Raw genomic sequence first — 9,472 nt, 5'->3', positions numbered from 1 at the left:
TAGGGTGGGTGCGGAATAGAACCTTGCGGGAGCGGGACTAAAAAAAACAGTCCCGCGCAGACCTCTACACCATAGCAACCACCTTGCAACCACCTAGCAACTGCTTGGCAACCACCCATAACACCCTAGCAACCACCTAGCAACCATCCAGAGTAGTCTAGCAACACCCTAGCAACCATCCAGAAGACCCTAGCAGCCGCCCAGAACACTCTAGCTACTGCCCAGGATGCAATTGTATAGCAAAGCCATATCAACTGCCCAGGACACAATTGTATAGCAATGCCCTAGCAACCACCCATAACACCCTAGCAACCACCCAGAACACTTTAGCAGCTGGCCAGGACACAATTGTATAGCAATGCCCTAGCAACCACCCATAATACACTGGCAACCGCCTAGCAACTACCCAGACCACTCTAGCAACTGCATAGCAATGTCCTAGCAACAACCCAGAACACCATAGCAACCACCTAGCAACTGCTTGACAACCACCCAGAACATTCTAGCAACTGCCCAGAACACAATTGTATAGCAATGCCCCAGCAACCACCCATAACACCCTAGCAACCGCCTAGCAACCATCCAGAGCAGTCTAGCAACACCCTAGCAACCATACAGAAGACCCTAGCAGCCGCCCAGAACACTCTAGCTACTGCCCAGGATGCAATTGTATAGCAATGCCATATCAACCACCCATAACACCCTAGCAACCATCCAGAACACCCTAGCAACCACCTAGAGCACCCTAGCAACAACCCAGAACACCATAACAACCACCTAGTAACTGCTTGACAACCACCCAGAACATTCTATCAACTGCCCAGAACACAATTGTATAGCAATGCCCTAGCAACCACCCATAACACCCTAGCAACCGCCTAGCAACCATCCAGAGCAGTCTAGCAACACCCTAGCAACCATACAGAAGACCCTAGCAGCCGCCCAGAACACTCTAGCTACTGCCCAGGATGCAATTGTATAGCAATGCCATATCAACCACCCATAACACCCTAGCAACCATCCAGAACACCCTAGCAACCACCTAGAGCACCCTAGCAACTGCCCAGGACATAATTGTATAGCAATGCCCTAGCAACCACCCAGAACACTCTAGCAGCTGCCCAGGCCTCTTTTTTTTTGCCAGTCAGAAGTGTTTTCCAGATGCAGGGCTGTGTAATCTTTTTTTAAAATTTTTATTATTTGTAAAGTAATTTTTCTGCTGTGTAAAGCACATCTCTCCTCAACGCGACTTGTGATTTGAGAAATCAGATCACTGAAGTACCCATTTGATCCTCATTTTACTGCTTGTAGCGGCTATTAGATTTCCACCAGAGCAAAGTGAATGAATGGATTAAAGTTGTCTTCAAACACGAGCGGCAGTAAACTCAAACCACATAAATAATATAAGACCAAAATGTCAATGGCCATTAAGTCCATGTAACTTCATCATCATATCACATGGGATTTGATCCCCGGCCAAAGCATATTCCATAAAAGCTGATTGCTTCGTGACGAGGAAATGAGACACCGGTGCTTTCATTCTGCTGCGGCTGCTCTAGTGTGCAGCTCTCAGGGTGAAGTGCGTGTAATAGAGCGATCTCGCTGACTCATATGAGCCCTCTGCTGGCTCATAATTAATTTACATATCTTTGTGTTTCATTCCCATAATTAACAAGCCTCTGGATAACACCAGTGCAGGCCCATTAGGTGTTTCAGCATGTTTACAGGGAAGTTTTAATGGCATCTATGGAGGTTAGAAGTGCAATTATGTTTACTTGATTTTGGTTTATTCGTTTGTAAATATGGCAACATTTGATAAATACTGGTTCCCATTTAATGCCTTCCATAGATGAACTGAAATTAACTTCCTGATCGTGCATTAAAGGGATAATATGGAAGCCTGTTTCTGCCACAGGATAAAAACGTTTTTTTTTTAAAAGTTGAAATTCTGAGGAAAAAATTCAGGATTGCGATATATAAACTCAGAATTGAGAGAAAAAGTCAGAATTGCAAGTTTATATTGCACAATTCTGAGTTTATGTCTTCTGCCTTGTTTCTCAGAATTTAAAGTTTTTAACTTGCAATTCTGACATTTTGTTCTTGCAATTCTGAAAAAAGTCTGAATTGTTGAGAAATAAAGTCTGAATTGTGAGATAAAAAAATTGCAATTATTGCTTTTATTGTTTTTTTTTTTTTTGTCCTTTGTGGAGCTTGACAGACATGGTCGCAATGAACTGTCATTGTATGCAAAAAACAAGTTCTGAATGACATGCATTTAGATTTTTAGGTGAACTTTCCCTTAAACATTGTTCCAAAACACTTAACATGTTTACCTTTGGTTTGCTGTAATTAAATATTTTCAATAGGATACATTTGACAATGATTTATCGATTGAATATCCATGTCATTCTTGGCAGTGACAGCGAGTGTAAGTTTGGGCTTCTTATGGGGAACATTTGACAGAGCTGATTATTGTGATTTCTATTCTGAAAACTGACACGGTAATGACAGCTGAATCATTATCAGCCATGTAAAGGTTGACGCTTTGTCTCCTAATGAGCTGTCTGCCTTCTGAATGGCACCGCACAATTTCTTCACTCCGTTTGAAAGGTTAAGAGTTTTTATACGAGCAGCATTGAGATTAAAGAGCAAAACAATATTGGTGCAAACTTGGTGACAATTGAAGTAAATTTTTTATTTGTTGCATGCACAACAACAGCACAATGAAATCAGTTATATAAACATTTGATTATATGCATGCAGCGTCCCCTAAAGGAACAGTTCATCCAAAAATGAAAATCTGCTGAAAATGTCCTCACTCTCAGGCCATTCAAGATTAGGATGAGTTTGTTTCTTCATCAGATTTGGAGAAATGGAGCATTGCATCACTGTCTCAGCAATGGATGCTCTGCAGTGACAGTTAATGTCTTGAGAAGACAAAAGCTGCATGTTTGTAAGAAACAAATCCATTGTTAAGATGTTTTTAACTTCAAATCGTTGCTTAGAGCTAAAATATGACTCGTCTGAATCAGGAGATAAATCTGCACAGATTTCTTTTCACTGAAGGAAGCATATGGATTATGGACTCTAGTCAGAAGTAAAGGTTTGAAGTTAAAATCTTCTTAATGATGGATTTGTTTCTTACAAACACGCAGCATTTGGCTTCATAAGGCATTAACTGATGGACTGGAGTGGTGTGGGTTACTTGTGGATTATTGTGATGCGTTTATCAGCTGTTTGGACTCTCATTCTGACGGCACCCATTCACTGCAGAGCATCCATTGCTGAGCAAGTGATGCAATGCTACATTTCTCCAAATCTGATGAAGAAACAAACTCATCATTTTCATTTTTGGGTGAACTGTTCCATTAAAGGAATTACTTGTTTGTGGATATTTATACTCAGAACTGTACGCCTAGTCCTCTCCATATACTGATTGTACATTCATAACATATTTTAACCTGTAACCGTTGCAAACATCATGCTCTAGTGGCACGGTGGCTATATTGAGCACAACATTGTAAAACACTGTACTTGATCCTTCCATCCAAATTAAAAGGAATCAAATAAAACCCACTTTTAATTATCAACTGTGTCATGTACTACCTAAATGCAGTGTATTAATTATCAGCTCCATCATCAGCGCTCGTCATGATGAAACTCATTTTCATTCTGAAATCTGACACCACTTTAATCATTATCTACAAGGGTGACAAAACAGCATCCTTGTAGTCACAGCTTTATTGTAACCTAGTCTAGTACAATACGCGGTGACATACAAAAGAATATTTTTAAATGAATGCAAATAATCATTTCTGTCAATTCTAATGAGTTATAGAGGCACGTGGCAACTGGTGGGGTTAAAAATAACCGGGTCAAGAGCCCTGGTTACACAGGCCAGTTTAGTTACAGTTGACATTTATAAGAGCTGCTTCTGATTCCAGATGCTTATTTTGACAGAGAACAGCCAGACGGGTGAGCAAGCTTTTTTTTTTATTTTTCATTAATAATTTATGCACAGGAATACAGTTTTGTCATGTTGACAGGACAGCAGTATTGGATGCAGTGCGCTCATGAAATTACAATTAATATAGCTAGGAATAAACACAATTTTATTGCTTTTAAATATAGCATGAAAGTACAAATCAGTAATGCTATTTTAGAATTAATCACGGAAGCAATTTCATGTGGTATTGTTTTTGCCTGATAAGTGATGATTCCCTGCTGAATGCATTATATGATGTGCACATGTTACAAATAGCATTTTTTGTCTGCATTTGTTTTGTTCTGTGTTTATATTTAATTGCCTGTCCTGGTTAAATGAAAAAGCTTAATCAAATGCATGCTCCTCAATGAGCTATTGTAAACAAATGCATATTTTATGGTTAGTTTATGCAAAGGAACATTGCAATCTTGTTAAATCCAATCCCCTTCATCCACTGACAGCCTCATCTCCGCTTACAGCAGGAGTCTCTACAATAATGGGAAAAAAAACGCAGAGGTGTTAGTATGTGGCGCTTCAATTATGAAGGATGTCTGGGAAATCAGACTGAGGGAGTATCGACAGAAATGGCGGCTGGAAGAGGAGAGGATACGGAAGAGTGCTCTGGAAAGGTGAGGACCTGCCGAACCTCTCATTTTCTTGCATTTGTCAATCAGAAAAACTCTTTATAATGGCCAACTCGGTATTTACAATACAACTTTGTGGCTCAAAAAATGTCCTTAAATTAAATTATAAAAAAAAAAAAATGTATTTGAGGCATTTTCAGTTCGCTAAAAGCAGCCCTGTAAGGCAAAAAAAGTTTTTTTTAAAAATAAAAATTATAAAAAAAAATTAATACAATTTTTAATATAAATAAATAATATTAAAATATATAAATAAGTAAAAAATATATACATTTTATTTAAAATATATGTCAAATTATATAAATAAATGGGCCAAAGATATATTTGCTAAAAATGATGTAAATAGATTTTCTACCAAAATATTTTAGGGAATTTTTTTGTATATTTTTGAAAATATAAATGTATATATTTAAAGCATTTAAAAATATATTTGCCCTATATATTTAAATCCCAGAAAATACATTCTCATATATGAAGAAAAACTTTATTTGTTGTCTATAACACATGTGAACATATAATGCATTAAAAAAAAAAAAAAGCATTACAATGTAAAAAAAAAATATGCTACTGTAAGATTAGAAATTCTTATATTTTCTTGCCCCTGAAATACATTTAAAATATATTTTGATGTTTGAAGGTTGAAACTAAATATATTTTCTATTTAAAAAATATATTTAATTGTGCTTCACTGTTTACAACATATATTTAGCATTTATTTCAAATAGATTTTGGCCACATAAAATATATGGGGTTTGTTGATGGTTAACCAATTTGTTGATGTAAATATTTGTAACAAATTCCATTCCATATAATTTTGTAATATTTATGAATATGCTATTGCTGTACTTACGCCATGTCATAATTACTGTAATTATTAGTTTCACTCATAATTACAAGCTGCTCATTGATGCATTTTGAGCGTTGACATAAAAAAGAATAATTTCTGAAGAAGACAAGAACAGTTCTCTGAGTCATACCATAATTACAGTAACTCTAATATTGCACAAATGCAGTTTGATCCCAACTGCCTCTCTGTCTATTCTGTTTGCACATAATAAGGCCATTCAGAACGATAATGAGCTTGTGGTCGCTTCAACTTTAATTGCCTAAATTGTGTAAATATTAATTTTAATAACTGCAGCCATCTTTAATTAATCTGTTAAAACAAAAGAGGCACACATTTCATAACTAATGAGAAGTCTTTTCATCTGTTGTCCGTGCCAATTTAACTTTTCATAGAATCAATCAGGATTGGCAGGCGCGCATGTCCTCGAAGATAAACCCCCCTAAAAGACTGGAGAGAAAAGCAAAGCTTCCTGAAGAATCGACTCTTGATGCGCACAAAGTTAAAAAGACGCATCTTGGCAGGCCACAAGTCTTCCAGAGCAGTCGGATTCAGAGGAAGGTGAACTCGACAAAAACAACCAAAGCCAATAAACTGGCCCTGTTACGTCACCTCAGTGAAAGCTGCCTGGGGTTGATGGTGTGGGCGAAGTCTTGGAAGTTCTCGCAGCCTTTGCCGCAACCTGAAGAAATTCCCTGCGCATTCGACTGGGGGCAGTCATGGAAGTTTCTCAGTTTTCAGCCAAGCACTGATGGAAAACCCTGGTTTGACCTTGGGTTTGATGCAAGCAGCAATATGAGCTCCAATGACACGTTTCTATGGGAGAAACTCAGCAAAGCTTTAGACTCTGAACACATTCAACAAGACTTAGTCACTCCAGAATGGGAAAAGTCTTGGATATTCAGTCAGAAAAGAAAAGAGTGTCATGAAAACACAAATAAAAGTGATTGCAACAAATTTACCATCATGCAGGGGGATCGAAATGAGGAAAGTGCATCAGACTGGAATAAGTCCTGGAAGTCAACGAAGCCTGTAAAAGAAGATGTTAAGTCTGATTTAATTCAGCCCACAGCTAATGAGGAAAAACAACCTGAATTATCATGGAATCATTCTTGGATGTACTTTAAGAAGCAGGTTCATGTGAAGTCTACAACTACAAATAATTCAGGTTGGAGTGAATCTTGGAGAGTTGCAAAAACCACATCAGAGAAGGAGATGAAATCAATCCAGTCTCAAGCGATGGCGCCTGAGGAGCTGCATCCCGACATGTGCAACATGATAATGAATGTGTCTAGAGAGATGAAGCACGCAATTCCATGGAACTTTCAGTTCAGTGGGAGGGATGCACAGCTGTCAGAGTGGGAAAAATCATGGACGACCATAAAAAATGTGTCGGAGTATAAAGAAGAGATAAATAAAGAGGTGGAAGTGAAGGTTGAGACATTGAAACCACACGATCAACAAAGTGAACATGTCAAATTTGACGTACTTGCTTTGCCAAAAAGCCAGAAGCGGCAAGAGGTGTGTCACTTCTCACAGCAATTGGACTGGATGCTGAAACACCAGCGTAGAGAAGAAAGAGCCTTGAGGAACCAGAGACGTCCACCTTTGCAGTTCTCACAAACTCTCACCGAATGGACCGATTCTTGGAGGTTCACCAACTTTACTCTCAAACAAGACGGCGGTTTATGGCAGCAGGGTTGGTCCACCAGTGCTCAACCCTGACCTATTAGAAGAGTACGAGAAAATGAAGATACCCCGCATAATGGACCAGCTGGGGTTCGCTCCTGGGCTGAGTCCTGGAGGTCTACGAGACGTCAGCATCTTCTGGAAAGACAGGCGGCAGGTGCATCAATTGAGCCGGTATGTCAACATACGTATGCAAGATCCATGGCACAATCCTAGTCATTAACTCATCTGCGCCATCATGATAGACCCTCCATGACTGCATGGACTGATTCTTGGAGAATCTTCTCCACCTTGGAGGATCTTCTGCCTGAACATACGTGGTTTGAGAAATCTATGGAAATCAAAGGCAGAAAGGAACTTTGCAGGGCATTGAATGCATTTAGCTGATCATTTGATTCTCAAACCTTCAAAGAACGATATCCTGCGAATGAGTGGAATGACTCGTGGAGGGTTAAGAAGAGGTTTGATGCTCCTGGACTTGCTGATCTTATGAAAAAAGAAGTGCTAGATTGGGATAATTCTTGGTTGTTCACCAGCACGGAGTTTTATCAAAGTCAAGGTGAATGTGATTTTAATTTTCACCTGACGTCTGATGTCAAGAGCCATGCGACGCTCAAATCAGTCCAGATCGAGAGCAGGTCAGAGTGGGGTCGATCGTGGAAAATGTCAAACCCACAACCACCAAAGAACATGGAGAACGCCTCGTGGGTTGATGCAAAGCCGAAGTCATTCAATGCACAAGACCTGATTCTTTGGTCCAAACACAAACGCATCTATAATTTACCTTCTGCTTCGCTCAAAGACTTGAAGCTGAAAATCTGGAGCAAGTCCTGGAGGTTCATGGTTTGATGCTCCTGGACTTGCTGATCGTATGAAAAAAGAAGTGCTAGATTGGGATAATTTTTGGTTGTTCACCAGCACGGAGTTTTATCAAAGTCAAGGTGAATGTGATTTTAATTTTCACCTGACGTCTGATGTCAAGGGCCATGCGACGCTCAAATCAGTCCAGATCGAGAGCAGGTCAGAGTGGGGTCGATCGTGGAAAATGTCAAACCCACAACCACCAAAAAACATGGAGAACGCCTCGTGGGTTGATGCAAAGCCGAAGTCATTCAATGCACAAGACCTGATTCTTTGGTCCAAACACAAACGCATCTATAATTTACCTTCTGCTTCGCTCAAAGACTTGAAGCTGAAAATCTGGAGCAAGTCCTGGAGGTTCATGAAGATAGACCTTGACTCAAAGCACGGGAAGGATGAGGATGAATCTGTGATTATGACAAACACTACAAAGATAAGAAAGCAAATGTACTCGGATATAGATCAACAGAAAACACAACAGAAGCGATGGAGTGATGCATGCAAAATGGCGAAGACGCAACCAAGACCAAAGCGTAATGTTAAATCCAAATGTGGCAATGTGGAAGATGAAGAAATGTTTGCAGAATGGAAAGAATCTTGGAAATTTCTCAAGTAATTTAAAAACTCATGAGCATGCAATGGTGTCTGCATCTCTGAGCTGTTGGAAAAAGTTTCTCCTTGATCCGAATGTACCAATGAACGGCCCAAAAACTAGCAAGAGTTGGTAAGGATTACAGACTTTGCAGGTCAGGTTTCAAGAGTATGTCTTTCATTTAAAATATATGACAAGTGGTGTTTTTAACACTTCTACAGGATTCAACTCCGAATAAAGTTGTGTGTCCTGTGCAGACAATTACACTTCATCTTATCTATTGTGTCCAAGTACAGCAAACCATAACAACATATCATTATTTTTGATGCAGTCACGCTGACAGCTGAGAACTGCGGCTCTAGTTTAACAGTTTCAAGGCACATCATTTATTCTTTTTCAAGTCATTGCACACAGAGTGCATGCGGTTCAGCGTTTCCTAACAAAAACACGAATGCAATTGTTTAACTCTAGTACAAGTGTAATAAATAGGATGGTGTACAACAGCAATTCTGTTGCATGATCACATACAGAACTGCACCATTGTAAATTGCAGTAATACATCATGCAAATGACCTCGTTTGTATGGCAAAAATACTGCATACTGCATAATCAGATGAGAAGTGTACTTTGCAGAAAATATTAAAATAATATATAATATTATATATAATAAAATAATATATAAATGATTTTATATAATAAATATGTGATATATTTAAACATAATTTACACACACACACATACATATATATATATATATATATATTAGTATATATAAGTATATATAAATATATAATTAAAAAAATTGCTGATTTTCTGATATATTTATCCAAGTCACTTCTCAGAATTTTTATAGAAAATAT

At 38.6% G+C, this 9,472-nt stretch overlaps 1 pseudogene; it reads left to right on the top strand.

The window, feature by feature from the left end:
- The first annotated feature begins 2,575 nt into the window (after positions 1–2,575).
- LOC107709660 (uncharacterized) lies at positions 2,576–8,684 on the top strand (annotated as a pseudogene).
- Positions 8,685–9,472: the final 788 nt, after the last annotated feature.

The sequence above is a fragment of the Sinocyclocheilus rhinocerous genome, unplaced genomic scaffold (assembly GCF_001515625.1).
Source record: "Sinocyclocheilus rhinocerous isolate Xijiao unplaced genomic scaffold, SAMN03320098_v1.1 scaffold3220, whole genome shotgun sequence".
Classification (NCBI taxonomy): Eukaryota; Metazoa; Chordata; class Actinopteri; order Cypriniformes; family Cyprinidae; genus Sinocyclocheilus; species Sinocyclocheilus rhinocerous.
The sequence above is the reverse complement of the archived record's forward strand: the minus strand, read 5'-3'. Positions and strand labels throughout refer to the sequence as shown.